At 45.5% G+C, this 13,861-nt stretch overlaps 1 non-coding gene across 1 annotated transcript; it reads right to left on the bottom strand.

Moving 5' to 3' along the window:
• Positions 1-10,946: 10,946 nt before the first annotated feature.
• LOC142438363 (U1 spliceosomal RNA) lies at positions 10,947-11,110 on the bottom strand. The gene has a single exon (XR_012782748.1). It is a non-coding gene; the product is annotated as a U1 spliceosomal RNA (small nuclear RNA).
• Positions 11,111-13,861: the final 2,751 nt, after the last annotated feature.

Genomic DNA, 13,861 nt, shown 5'->3' with positions numbered 1-13,861 from the left:
ACTTGCAGTCTTGGAAGACCTATGGAGGGGTTCTGCTTTGTCCTATAGGGTTGCTATAAGTAGAGCCAGCATCAACCCCGGGCAGTGGACTTGGTTGGGATCGGGTAATATAAATTGTAGAGAGGAATCCCAGGATAGCATTCTCATCCTCCACACAGGAGACCCTGGTCTCATTCCCAGCAAATGCACCTCATGCGTCAGTACTAATCATCTGCTGGTGGAGACTTGTGTGCTGCTATGATTATGCATAGGCTTTTGCAGAGCGTCTAGAATAAGAAGAACTAGGAATAAAGGTCTGGGCACTTACTCTCAAAAATCCATCCATCAACATCCTGTGATCGCAATGGTTCCATCTGCAACCAATCACGGAGATGGCTCGGTGCTGGGCAGTGTTTCCTTCTCTCGTGTGTGGGATGACTTGATAGCAGACAACAGCATGAAGGGAAAGTGTGGGAGGCAGAATGCCAAAATGGCCCCAGGACTTCTACCCCGCAGAATCCTTATACTGTATAATCCCCTGCCGTTGAGTGGGATGGGGTCTGACGTATGATACTTTCAAAGAGTCAAGAGATCAGAGACAGAAGTCAGGCAGATTCAAAAACTGTAACAGATGCTGTCCTGTTTATCTTGAAGCAAACTGCCATATTGTAGCCATGTGTAGGCAGGGCCACAAAGCAGGAAAAGGGAGACAACCTCTCAGAGCTGGCTGATAGGTGTCAAGAAAACAGGATCTCAGTCCTAGAGCAGCATGGAGCCAACAGCCATGTGAGCCTGGAAGAGCCACGTGAGCTCTTGGAAGACGACTGAGGGTCCCAGAAAGGAACGCAGGCTGGATAGCACCTTGATCTCAGTGTCATGCCCTCTGAGCAAAGGAGGCCTGGGGACCAACAGAAACTGAGAGAATCGACACCTGTTGGTGTGTGCCATTATGCTTGCAGCAAGTTGTTACAAAGAGTAGAAAATAAATAAGAAGGAGTCCTCGAGGAGAAGTCACTGAAGTAGGGCTCCGTAAAAGTTGGTGACAACTTGAGGACCATCAAAGGAAGTCAGAAGCAGCCAGGCTATAGAGATGGGTGGTAAGGGGAGTGAAATGGAGCAAAGATCCTGCAGTGTGGAAGCAGTTGATAGGATGTGTGTAAAGTAACATCCTGGAAAAGAAGTCCTTTAACCTTGCATTTCTCCTTTTGATGCCTGGATCACTGACAAACATCTACAAGTCTTGGTTTTCTCATCTTTCACGCTCCTAATAGCTTGTGACCTACTCACCGTTAATCCAAAAGGAACCTCAGACCCAATGCCATCCAGTTGATTCAGACTCATTCAAAACCAAACTCACTATTGAGTAAATGCTGACTCAACAGCAACCCTATAGGGCAGGGTACAACTAACTATCCCATTGGGTTTCCAAGACAAACTCTTGATAGGAGTAGAAAGCCTCATTGTTCTCCTGAGGAGCTGCTGGTGGTTTCAAACTGTGGATCTTTGGGTTATCAGTCAACGTGTAACCCAGTATGCCAACAGGGCTTTGACTCAGACTCAAAAAGAGCTCCTCAGTGTTTCTTCACTGGATTAGGAAAGCCCCCTGGTCCTCCCTCGGATCCCTGGGGGGTTGGGCGTGAGCCGGCCAATGCTTACTGGACACAACTCCTTGACAGGGACACTCAAGACTCATGGGAAAAACTGGACTTGTAGATGGTCTGGGGTTTTGTTTTGTTTTGAATCCATGGTGCAAGAATCTATAATTAACCTAGGGGAGAGTTAGCTTTCTGAAGTGATAATGTGATTAAAACAAAGGAAAAGCCTTTTGCTTCTACAGAATAAAATCCAAATGAGTCAAACAAGAGTCTCTTCATCTACTTCTTGCTGGACCTCACTGCTGAACTCCATCAAGCCAAACTGCACACACGCACACGCACACCGTTCCGTGCTCTCACGCAAAGAGCAGATGGTCTCTTCCATAGGGGTGGTCTTCCTCGCCTTCTCTGCCTCTCCACCCAGCCCCCCATCTCCAGCTTGCTCATTTATGGGTCTTCTTTTAGGACTTTGGTAAAAGACCACCAATCCTTCTATGAAGCCAACCCTCATCTTGAGGATCTTGAATCTTCCTTGAACACCCCTCGTACACGCTTCCCCTTGTGATCCTGTGGCAGATGGAGCGCACCTCTGTTAGCGCTGAATAACAATGCTGGCAGCAATAACAGTGCTGATAGTGCACGTTTATGGGCTGTATCCCTAACACCACGTACTGTGTTTTTTACAGCCATTGTCACGTTGTAGTCTTACCACCCGTGTAAAGTGTTTACCTATCTATTTCTCAAAGCCGAAAATTTCTCAAAGGCAAGGATGACGATATTGCCATCTCTGGCTCCCCCAGAACTTTGCGTATTATAGGGGGCACTGAAAATATATTTAATAAATGTGTGAAAAGAGTCAGCAGCTGGGCTAGGATCATGCACCAGATGGAGTCGCCGCTGTGCCATCCTGACCACGTGAAGGTCGAAGGGCTTTGTGAAGTTACCAAATGCCACGTGAACAGCAGGTAGGATATGACCACCGCCCTCAAGGTTGTGTGTGTGTGTGTGTGTGTGTGTGTGTTGGAGTTTTAACTTTTTACCTGTGTAGAAAGGTTGGGAAGAAGGTTTCCCTTTTTATGAAAATGAGACAATGTCAGTGTAGGGTGTGCCTAAAACGTAATGACTTTTGACTCATTAGATGCAGAGAGAAGCCATCCCACCCAGAGGATACAAAGATAGGTGCCACGTGGAGATCTCCAGAGAATCAAGGAGTAGAAACTAAAAGAAACAAAGATCTTTCTCCAGAGCCAACACATGGAGGAAGCTTTGCCCGAGAGCTGGTGCCCCGAGTTGGAACTCTTAGCCTCCTAAACGGTGAGAAAACATATGTTCATTTGTCAAAGCAGCCCACTTGCAGTGGCTCTATGATACCAACTCCAGGAACTGAGATAGGGGCTTAGCAGTCTGACCCACTGTGAAGAGAACACGGAATCACTTGAGCATCCAGGCATCGTAGGCCCCGTGAGTTCTCAGATGAGGTCCCTAAGTCTGTGCCTGCCTGCTCCCGCAGGCCTTAGAATTCGGTGCTGACCTCCAAGTAGTGGTTTGGTACCAAAGCAATCAAGGAGAAAATTAAATGAGCTGTAGCAAACTCATTATCATCCCAGTAAGTAGAATTCTCCTTATTCAAGTCCTGCTATTTAGAGTGGCTAACAAACTCATTCGCTCTAGTGGACAGGTTCTCAAACTCATTTGTCCTACTGCCCCTTTTCTGGAAAAAAAAATATTCAACACCCCCCACCCAACAATGGAAACTCTTGTACTATAGCCCTTCATCCAGGATAAAGTGTAGGTATCTGCTTCTGCGGCACCCCTTGGGCATCCCCCGGAGCCCTGGTTGCACTGTTGTTACACATTTGGCTTCTAAGCACAAGGTTCACAGTTTGAAACTCCCAACCCCTTCCAGGAGAAAAACAGGGCTTTCTAGTCTTGTAGTTACCGGCCAAGGAACCCAGAAGGACAGTTCTACCTTGTTCCCTAAGGGGTCATTGTCCATTGGAAACCACTGGTGGCAGTGAGTTGAATTATCCCAGCACCCGCCAGGGAGTGGTATTGTCAATTTTGAGAAACACTGACCTAGTCCCATCTAATCCTTGATCTCTATATAAAGCAAAGTTGAATGCTGATTGGCCACCTGCCAACATCAGGGTCTGGTCGCTTGATCCTCCAACTCAGCCAGAAAGATCAGAGAAAGAAGTCATCCCTATGTCAGGACTACTCATATTTCTCAAGATTCCCATTCCACTAAGCCCCAAATAGCAAGATATTCCATTCTCTTCTTGTTTTGCAATTGACTGTGATTTCCCCCAAACCACCCTCCCTCTCAGTCGTCTCTGACAAATCGCACCAACCCTTCAAAACCCAGATGAGTAGAAAGTGGGCAGCGCAAGCAAATGTTTGGGGAGGTGAGAAAGGAAGAAGACAAAAGGATTGGCATTCAGATTAGATAGTCGCCAGTGGGATCGAAAGGAGCAAACTATGGCCAGTTACAGGATCCCTGCTGGCAGATAGCAGGTTATTTATTTGATTGCTAACCTAAAAAAATGGTAGTTCAAGCCCACTGGCCGCTCTGCAGTAGAAAACTGAGGCTTTCTGTTCCAATAAAGATTTATAGCCTCAGAAACCCACAGGGAGAGTTCTACCCTGTTCTACCTGGTCACTATAAATTGGAATTGACTTGATGGAAGTGAAATGATATGTTTGCATGCATGTATGGAAAATGAAAGGTTCCATTTCCAGAGAAAAACGTTACTCAGCATCCCCCCCCACCCCATTGCAATGATAAACATTTGTACTTCATTGGTTTATAATCCAGGATAAAGTGTAGGTATCTGCTTTTGCAGATAAGAATCTTAAGAGTCTTGGCTGAGAAAAAAAGAGAGAAATCATGTAAATCTTAACTCCAGTCTATTCAATTTAAGAAATTTATTTAAAGTCTGTGTAGAGGATCAAAATGATAAAGCTGGCTTGAACAGCTGAAACCTCATCAGTCAATCCCTCAGAGGAGGCACATTAGGCCTGATCTAGTTTTCAACATTTTCTGTATTTTCTGATATTTGTTTGTTCATACTGGGGTTTATCTCAGATATGTTATGTCGTTGTGGGTCACCCTTTTGATTTTTCTGTCGTATTTTTTTTTTTCAGTACATGAAAGCCAGGCCTGATGAACTTATAGGGACAGCACGTAGAATAAGGGTTCCTGGGGGATACAGGGGTAGGGGCAGATAAAAGGGAACTGATATCAAGGAGTTCAGGAAGGAAAAGAGTGCTTTGAACTGATTGTGGTGGCTTTTGTACAATCCTGCTTGATGTGACCGAGCTATGGAATGATATGATGTCTGTATTAGCTCACAATAAAATGGTTTTGAAAGAATAAAATAATAAAAATTGAGACAGGTATTTAAATAAAACCAGGAGGGACGGAGAGATGAGAAAGGGATAGATGCTTCCCTCCAGGAAGTGACAATCTAATAGCAGTTGCAATAAATAGAAAGCTCTGGAATAGAGCAGACCCAAAGCAAAGGTCACTGTCGCGGTGCAGGCAAAGGCATGAAGTGAGCGGGGGAATTAAATACACAGTTTTGCTTCCGCTGCCTCTCCTCTTCCCCGTGCTGGACACCAGTCCCTGCACCCCCCTCGAAAACGATTGCAGCTCAGGTTTCTGAGCAAAAAGAAAGGCATTATTTTCTGCTATAACACAATTGTTGCATTCTTCAGAAATGCCACATTATCAAAAATAATATTACAAAAGCAATTACGCCAAAATTGAAATGAAAGAGATGAATGTTGAGGTTAAAGACTTTTAGGCATGTAAATAATCAAGTTATTTTTCCTCCAGGAATTCCAGCAACAAAAATGTTTCACTCAGTCTCAGCGTACCTGTTTATTTCAGGCAACACATGAGTTCATCCAAACTGACAAAAAACAAATCTCTCCCTGAGCAAATGTGAGCCGTACATAAGCCGAGACCAAAATCAGTACATTTCAAGAGCATTAAAATCGATTGCAGCCCCATTCACAATTTGGGGCACATTGTGTTACTCTTTGCAAAATATTCTGGCTCCTTCCCTTTAGTGCCCCTCCCTCCACAGACTTACAGCTTTGAGCTCAGGAGTGACCCTGTGACTTACTTTAGCCGAGGAAATGTATGTAAGAGTCAACGGTAGCCTCTCAGCCTAGCCTTTTAGAGTCTGTTGGTGGCCCGCCATGTCGTTTCCCTCTGACATCCCTGCCAAGTGCATGCCAGCCAGGGGGTATTCCTTCAGCCTGAGTTCTATAATATAAATGAATAGAGTCCCAACCAACTAAAGATATGGATTAATAACCTGAAGGGAGAAACAAATGTTTGGAGTTCCTAGGTAGCACAAATAGTTACGTGCTTGACTCCTAATCAAAAGGTTGCCAGTTCGGACCCACCTAGAAGTAGGTGCCTTGGAAGAAAGGTCTGCCCATCTGATTTTGCCTCAAAACCCACGCTGCAGTTCTACTTGGCACACATGGGGCTGCCATGAACTAGAATCGCCCCAACAGCAACTGGTTTGCATTTTAAATTTTGTTCTAAGCCATTTGCTGCCACGGGGTCACCCACCTTGTCCTGGCTGATGCACAGGGGAAAATGAAGGAAACACCAGCAATTAAAACAAAGTGATTTTTAAAAAAACAAAACAGGATGGGTGGATGTATAGAGACCATATTTAGTGTGTGGCTACCAGGGCTATGGGGTGTTAGGGGTTGGAGGGAATGGAGGAACAAAGAATGACTAGGGAGAGGGCTGCAGACCTGCCGATGGTGATCTCCAGTCTGCCCTTTTTAAATATCACTGAACTATGGGAAGGGTATGATTTCTGAACTATATCTCAATAAAACTATTTTTTCGGGGGATGCCGGACAGCTTCCTATAAACCCCAGGATATTTCCCAATTATAAACTAATTGTTTGCAATTTTGGTCTAGATCAGGGGTGCTCAGACTTGTTCAGCATGCAAGCTACCTATAAAATGATCAAGTCAAGATGATCTACCAACTACAAACATGCAAAGCAAATATTTATTTTTAGTTAGTTATTTATTAGACTTATTCATAAATGCATTGAGGATTCTTTATATGTACAATGTATGTTTATATACCTTGCATAATCGCACGAGTCCATATTGCACAACACAATTAACTTTGCACATTTTTTGTCATTACCTGAGTTTACTCTGATGACTTGCACTGAATGAACTGAGCCAGGGATGCACAGTCCAAACAGGAGCTACTGACAGCCAGCCTCATGCCTACTTCCAAATAATCATCAGTCATGGTGGAACGGTACTTGGATTTAATTATCTTTATGTGGGAATAGAATGATTCACATAAAGAGCCAAATAATGCAGTCAAGGAGGTAGCACATTTTCTCATGTTTGAGTCCTTTCCCTCTGTTAGTAAGTTCCAGAACTGTTCATGTGCTCTGGACTTCAGCTGAATGTCGGCTTGTAGTGTCAAAATCTCCCATTCCGTAGGAAAGTGATACCTTTTTGTCTTCTTACTTGGTCCAGCTCCCCCACTCATTTTAATACCCTTTCTTACGTTTAAGAGAATAAAAATCAAGGTCTAAAAATTGGCGATAACAGCTTGTCAGTTGCTGTACTTAACACAGTTTGCACATGTGTTTGACACCTAAGATTGCATCTGATTGGCTGTGCTGTATATCAATTAAGTGCCGGGGTTGATGATAGGCTTACATCTCTTTTTTAATGCCATGCGATCTACCCACACTACATTTGCGATAGACTAATAGGCCGGCATCAATGTACTGAGCACCCCCGGTCTAGATAGTGCAACCATTCTGCATGTAAAAATTTTGCCTAATCACCCAACATTATCTCACTTACTCTTTCCACAGCAGTAATAAGATCGTTAGAAATCTCCATCTACAAATAAGCCAACTGAGATGCAATGAGGTTAACCCCTCCTTTGCATCACACTTGGGGTGTTGTGGGGAGACCTCCACCTCTGAAATCAATAGTCTACACAATTGAATGTCTCTGTATTCAACTTGAGAATCATAAAACTTGGTGTTCATGCTAATGTGTTCTGAAGGGTGTTAGTTTTCTTGTATATAGAGTGGAGATGGTGACATTTTCCGGCACTGTGACCTCTCGGTCTAATCAGCCGTTGACCTGACAGAGTCTGGGATTACTAGGTAGTCCCTGGCAGGACAAGTGGTTGGGGTGGTTAGGGTGCTCAGCTGTCACCATCGAATCCATAGCCTGGAGGACAGAGTCCACCCACAGGTACCTGGAAAGGAAGACCTGGACATCTGCTCATGAAACCAAAATCAGCTCTTGAAAGCCCAGTGGAACATGGCTTTGCCACCTTTATTCTGACACACGGCGGGACACCGTGAGTCACTGATTCATGAAGACCGAAGAACACTTGATTCTTTCTAGGGTCCGCAGAGAAAGCAACCCCTCCTCCATGGCACCAGGCCATAGCAGAAGTCGAACGGAATTGGGGTGCACAACTCGTCATAGGCCAGGATGGGGGGTCACCCACTGAGTGGTCCGCCCAAGACAGCCACAGACTTACTTCCCCATCGAGTGTACAGGCGAAGCACAAATGGCCAGGGCAGTCTCCAGCAGGCCCTGGAACAGATGGACCCATGAAATATAGGAACAGGTTGGGTACCAATGGCCAGGGAAAAAAGAGAGCTTAAAGGAACAGGGCCTGGCTCCAGATGAAGGCAGAGCGAGATAGCTGCAAACAAGAGGGAGTTGGTGACAGGCCATGGCCCCTGACTAGCAATGAGCTGATGGAGGCAGTTGATGGGACTAATGACAGGAGGTAAGGATGATGAAAAGCACTTAAGCAATGGGCCTTCAAGTGGCTGCTGTCGTTGCTGAAAGGCCTCCCTCCACAGAACAAAGCAATTAGTCAGTGGCCCAGACACCCAGCCCCTCCTCTGCCCGCCTTCCTTCCCCACCTTCCCAGACCTCAGACCCCTCACCCCTTTGTCTCTCCAGCAAAACAGAAACACACCAGCTGGAGCCCAGCCTGTGAAAGCTGTCTCCCAAACCAGCAGCTCTGAAACCAAGGCCGGCAGTGACTGGGCTTCAAAGTGGGGGCTGCCTCCGGAGAACCTTTCTGCCACCACTGCGCTGCCGTGAATCTTATGGGAAAGCCTTACCTATGGCTTACAGATGCCAGGAGGTGGCACCAGCCTTTCCCCATATCACAAAGAGGGTACCAAGGGGATGCCTTTGAAATACAAATGAGCAAACAATTTTGAGCTTGGCCATTGTTCTGTCCCCAGAGAAAGACTAGTGAGTAAGTTGGCGGTGGGGGGCAGATGGGGGACGCAGGAGGGCCTGAGTTCTCAGTCTCCTTTCTATTCATTCTTTAAGCCTCACCTCAAGCAGTCCAATTCTTAGAGCTCTTCGCTCATCCAGACAGACTGTGCACTCCTGGCACGCCTCCGCTACAGCAGGTATTGCGATAGAACACCACATGCCAACGGTTGTTTTTCCTTCTCGTCCTTCTGTCGGACTAGGAGCTCATAGAGTGCCAAGGTGATTTCCACGCCCCTTCCTGCCACCGGTGTGCAAACTATTGACACACTCAGCTGTTCACCCTTGTTACATGTAGGTGGCTCAAGCCAACCCAGAGGCACTGCTCTGATGAAAGGCCTGGAGATCGCCTTCCACGGACAAGCCATTGACAATCCTGGGCAGTGTGCGTCCTCCCTGACACAGGCGGCGTTGCCGTGTGTCCAGATCCACTGGATGGCAACCGAAAGGGAACAAAAAGGATCAGTACAGCGTCTGCAGCCCAGTACCTTGATCAAGTCAATGGTGCATACATCTTCCAGACCTGTGTTGTGGTTAGGGCCATCAAACCCGTCTTGAGTCGCAGCAACACAGTGTACAGTAGAATGTAACACTCCCCGGTCTTGGGTCATTCTCACAATGGCGGCTTGGCCCAAGCCCGTTGCTGCAGCCACGGTGTCAGTTCATCTTGTGGCAGGTCTGCCTTTCTATCTGCTGACTGTCTACCAAGTATGATGTCCTCCTCCAGGGACTGGTCTTTCCTGATCATGTGTCCAAACTAGGGGAAGAAAGTCTCACCAGTCGTGCTCTTCTGGAGCATCCTGGCTGTGCTTCTTCCAGGATAGTATGTGTTCTTCTGGCAGTCCCTGGCATATTCAATACTCTCCACCAACACCATCCATCGAATGCATCCATTCTGTTTGGGCCTTCCTTATTCAGTAGCCAGCTTGCGCATGCCTACGGGGTGATTGAAAACACCGTGGCTTGGGTCGGATGTGTCTCAGCCCTCCAAGTGGCATGATTGTTTCTGACATCTTAAAGAGACCTTTGGCGGCAGGTTGGCCCCATGTAATATAGACCGCATTTCATTTCGTGGCTGCCCCGTTCCATGGGTATTGATTGTGGGTCCAAGTAAAATGAAATCTTTGACAACTTCAGTCTTTCCTGTTTGCCATGATGGTGCCTCTGGTCCTATGGTGAAGGTTTTTGTTTCTTTTATGTTGAGGTCTAAGTCGTACTGGAGACTGTCACATTGGCTCTTCATGGGCAAGGGCTCTGAGGCCGTGTCATCTGCATAATGCAGGTTGCTAATGAGCCTTCCTCCAGTCTTGATACCACATTCTTCTTCACAAGGCCCACATTTTCAGGCTTGTTGGCACAACATACACAATGAATCTCAAAAACAAACAAACTTACTGCCATCTAGTTGATTCAATCTCACAGCGACCCTACAGGACAGGGTAGAACAGCCTGTGAGTTTTAAAGACTGAAGAAGTATGGTGAATGTCCACTGTCCTAACTTACAACTTTCCTAAGCTTACACTCTGCACCAGCCTCCTGTTCTATCCAAATGGCTACCTGCTGTTCCACGTATAGATTCTTTATGAGCACTATTAATTGTTCTTTATGAGCACTATTAACTGTTCTTTATGAGCACTATTAATTGTTCTGGAACCCACATTCTTCACAAAGTAGCCATCATCTATTAGGATTGACACTGTCAAGTACCATTACATAGTCAACAAAACGGAGGTTAACATGTTTCTTGTATTCTCTGCTTTCAGCAAAAAAGAAAACCCTCAAAAAGTAAACTCACTGTGATTCACTTGATTACAACTCAGAGCAAGCCTGTGACCCAATGCCACCTTATTGGAAGCCCTCATTCCATGTCTTCTTCTGAATCTGGTTTGAATCTCTGGTGGGCTTTTTTGTCAGTGTACTGCTGCAATGTTTTTTTAGATGATCTTTTAAAAAAATTCTATTTGTGATAATGTTTGATGATTTCCACATCCGGGTGAATGATCTTCTTCAGAAATGGCCAGAAATAAGGATCTTTTTTTTTTAATCAGGGGAGAGCGCAAACGCAGTCCCCCACTACCACAAATTATGCAGTCGAGTTTCCCACATTTGGGGAAATCACAGGGGTCAGCACATCCAGAGTGCAATGAATAAGCCTCGCCCTGGGAAAACCACCTTCGTGATCATGGTATCTCCCCTGCCAGGTAAGTATTCTTTTTTTTTTTTTTAATAAGGATCTCTTCCAGTCACTTGGCCAGGTATCTGTCTTTCAAATTTCTAGGTATGGACTATTATTGAGTGCTTCCATTGTCGCATCTGTTCGTGGAAACATCTCAATTGGCATTTTGTCAATTGTTGGAGCTTTGTCTTTTGCTTGCCCATTGAGTGGGAATAATAAGATGAGCCCAATTTTCATTTCAGTTTGGAATTATGGGATCCAATATTACGATATAACTGGAGAGTGTTTTGACAGGGGCAATAATGAATCCTAAGTTTTAGCTATTATACATCTCTGCTCAATCATTCCTCAGGACTGGGTCTGTGCTGTCCCACTCCCCCGTTACAGACGGAAGCTGTAACTTCCTGGCTAAAGTCACTGACTAATCTGAGAGCCTCTAGTCACGGCTCAAATTGATTAACTTGCTCTTGTCTTCTCTGCCTCCCTTCCCTGATGTTCACACCCAAATCCAAAGGGGTACTGCCACCTAGGAAGACGTCTACACTCAATTTTGAGGACCAGCGACAAGTAGGGCATGAAAGGAGGTGTCGTAAAACAGAGGACTGAAATATACAGTGACACGCCAACTCTGCCCCTAAGAATTTATAAGAAAAGCTGAAAATAAGAAGTTAAGAATAGGTCTGCTAAAAGACAATGGGACAGAGAAAGGAGAAGTCTCATTAGCTGACGCATCATATATCTTCATAAAAGGAATGATCCAGAGCCTTCAGGAGGCAGACATCCTGTAAGGAAAGCTTGTAGCATTCATGTCCTGTGGCTCTATACCAAATTACCACCCACTTGCTTAAAACAGGGGAGCCGTATTCTCTCCAAGTCCTGGATACCACAGTCTGATTCCGCTTTCCTGGGCTGCAATCGAGGTGTTGGCAGGGCTGCCCTTTCATCAGAAGCTCTCGGATAGAATCATTCCTTGCCACGGCCAGCTCCTGGTGCTGCCAGCATTCCTTGGCTTGTGGTGAAACCATTCCATTCTCTCCGTGGTCACTTAGCATGCTCCTCTTCTCTCAATAATCTCCCTCTGCCTTCCCTTTATACGGTTACATGGACAACATTCATCAGGGAATTTCCGGATAATCTTCTCTTCTCAAAATTCTAAATCACACACTCAAAGTGCTTTTGTTGTGATTTGTTTTCATATAAGAAGATATATATAGGTTCCAGGAAATAGGGTATGAATATCCTTTGATGAGCTTCCAGCAGTCAGCGAACCAAAATTGAGTGGTTGAGTGAGTCAACCCTCCATCTCTTTACAGTGTAAATGAGGAAATTGAGGCACTATGGAATTCAGTAACTTTCCCCAGATCATTTAACTAGTCCCTGGCGGAGCTGGAAGCAATACGACCAACATCTGATACCAAAGACGGATAGCACAGGAGAAAAAGTGAGGGCCGAGAAATGAGAGCTGGGGACAGAAATAACTAGATGAGTATGAGGTACAACCAATGAAAATCTTTGAAAAATCTCAGAGATGGTGAGACTGTTTAAGAAGTTTCTGTAGAAGTCTTGGACTACAATAATCAAAGCCTGGTTTCAGGTTGGGGCTGCAGGGAAGGCAGAGATAATTCTGGAAAGAGTTATTAAAAAGACGTTGACATGCGTCTATGTGACAGACTTGGAGAAGCTAGTGTCTGCTCCTGGAGTTCCAACTATAGATGCAAGGGGGAAAAACGTCTCAGTATTTTCTATCTGCTTAAAGCAGCCAAGACTGCATAGGAAAATACAGAAATATCTACATGGAGAAGAGGAGAGAAAGGTAGACCATTTGGACAAATCAAATGTAGTCTTGTAAAGAGTTGAACCATTCAGTCCACCACAGGAATCATAAAATGTTGAGTTAGGAAAACAAATAGTAATTGAATGTGAAGCTAGGAGAACAAAAGAATTCCAAGATGGCAAGCTTGTGAAAATACAAACAAAACACTGTTCCTTCCTAAGCCTCTCACCCCTTTCTTGATACTGTCAAGATTATGGTTTCCATGAGTAACCAAAACCCACGAACGCCATTTCTCCTACCTTGTGAGCAAAGATGCCTCCCAGTAGGGTGAGCACTCACATCTGAGCAGCAATACTATCAGCCATTGAATAAGGAAGACCCAAAATGAATTGATGCCTTTGAACTGTGGCGGTAGCTTAGAATATTGAAACTGTCTTGGAAGCAGTACAACCAGAGTGTGCCTTAGAGGCAAGTAGGACCAGACTTGGTCTTCCATACTGTTTGTCTTGTTGTCTCTTGCCTCTTGCTGTCAGGAGACACCAGTCCCTGGAGAAGGATGCCGTGCTTGGTAAAGTCGAGGGGAAGCAAAGACAGAGGAAGACCCTCCAGGAGATGGACGAACACAGTGTCTGCAGCAATGGGCTCAAGCATCGGAACAACTGGGAGGATGGTGCAGGACCAAGCAGTGTTTCATTCTGTTGTGCACAGGGTCACTGTGGACCGGACCCTACACGACAGCGCTGAACACACAACACAACAGTACATTATTGAGCCCAGATGAACAAGTAGAATTTCTGGGAGTACAAGGTCCCTGGATGGCGCCGTTGGTTTGCAATCAGCTGTTCACCTAAAGGTTGTCTGCGTGCACCATTCAGGGACTCCAGTGTCCTTCGATCTACTTCCATACAGATTAGAGTCAAAGCCCTCCGGAGCAGTCCCCTTCAGTAATACCTGCGGTTATCAGGGGTAGGGATTGGCCTACTGGTCATGGGTTTACCTTGTTTTGTTTT

The sequence above is a fragment of the Tenrec ecaudatus genome, chromosome 1, assembly GCF_050624435.1.
Source record: "Tenrec ecaudatus isolate mTenEca1 chromosome 1, mTenEca1.hap1, whole genome shotgun sequence".
In the NCBI taxonomy this organism is placed as follows: Eukaryota; Metazoa; Chordata; class Mammalia; order Afrosoricida; family Tenrecidae; genus Tenrec; species Tenrec ecaudatus.
Note: the sequence above shows the minus strand (reverse complement) of the source record. Positions and strands in the feature narration are given on the sequence as shown.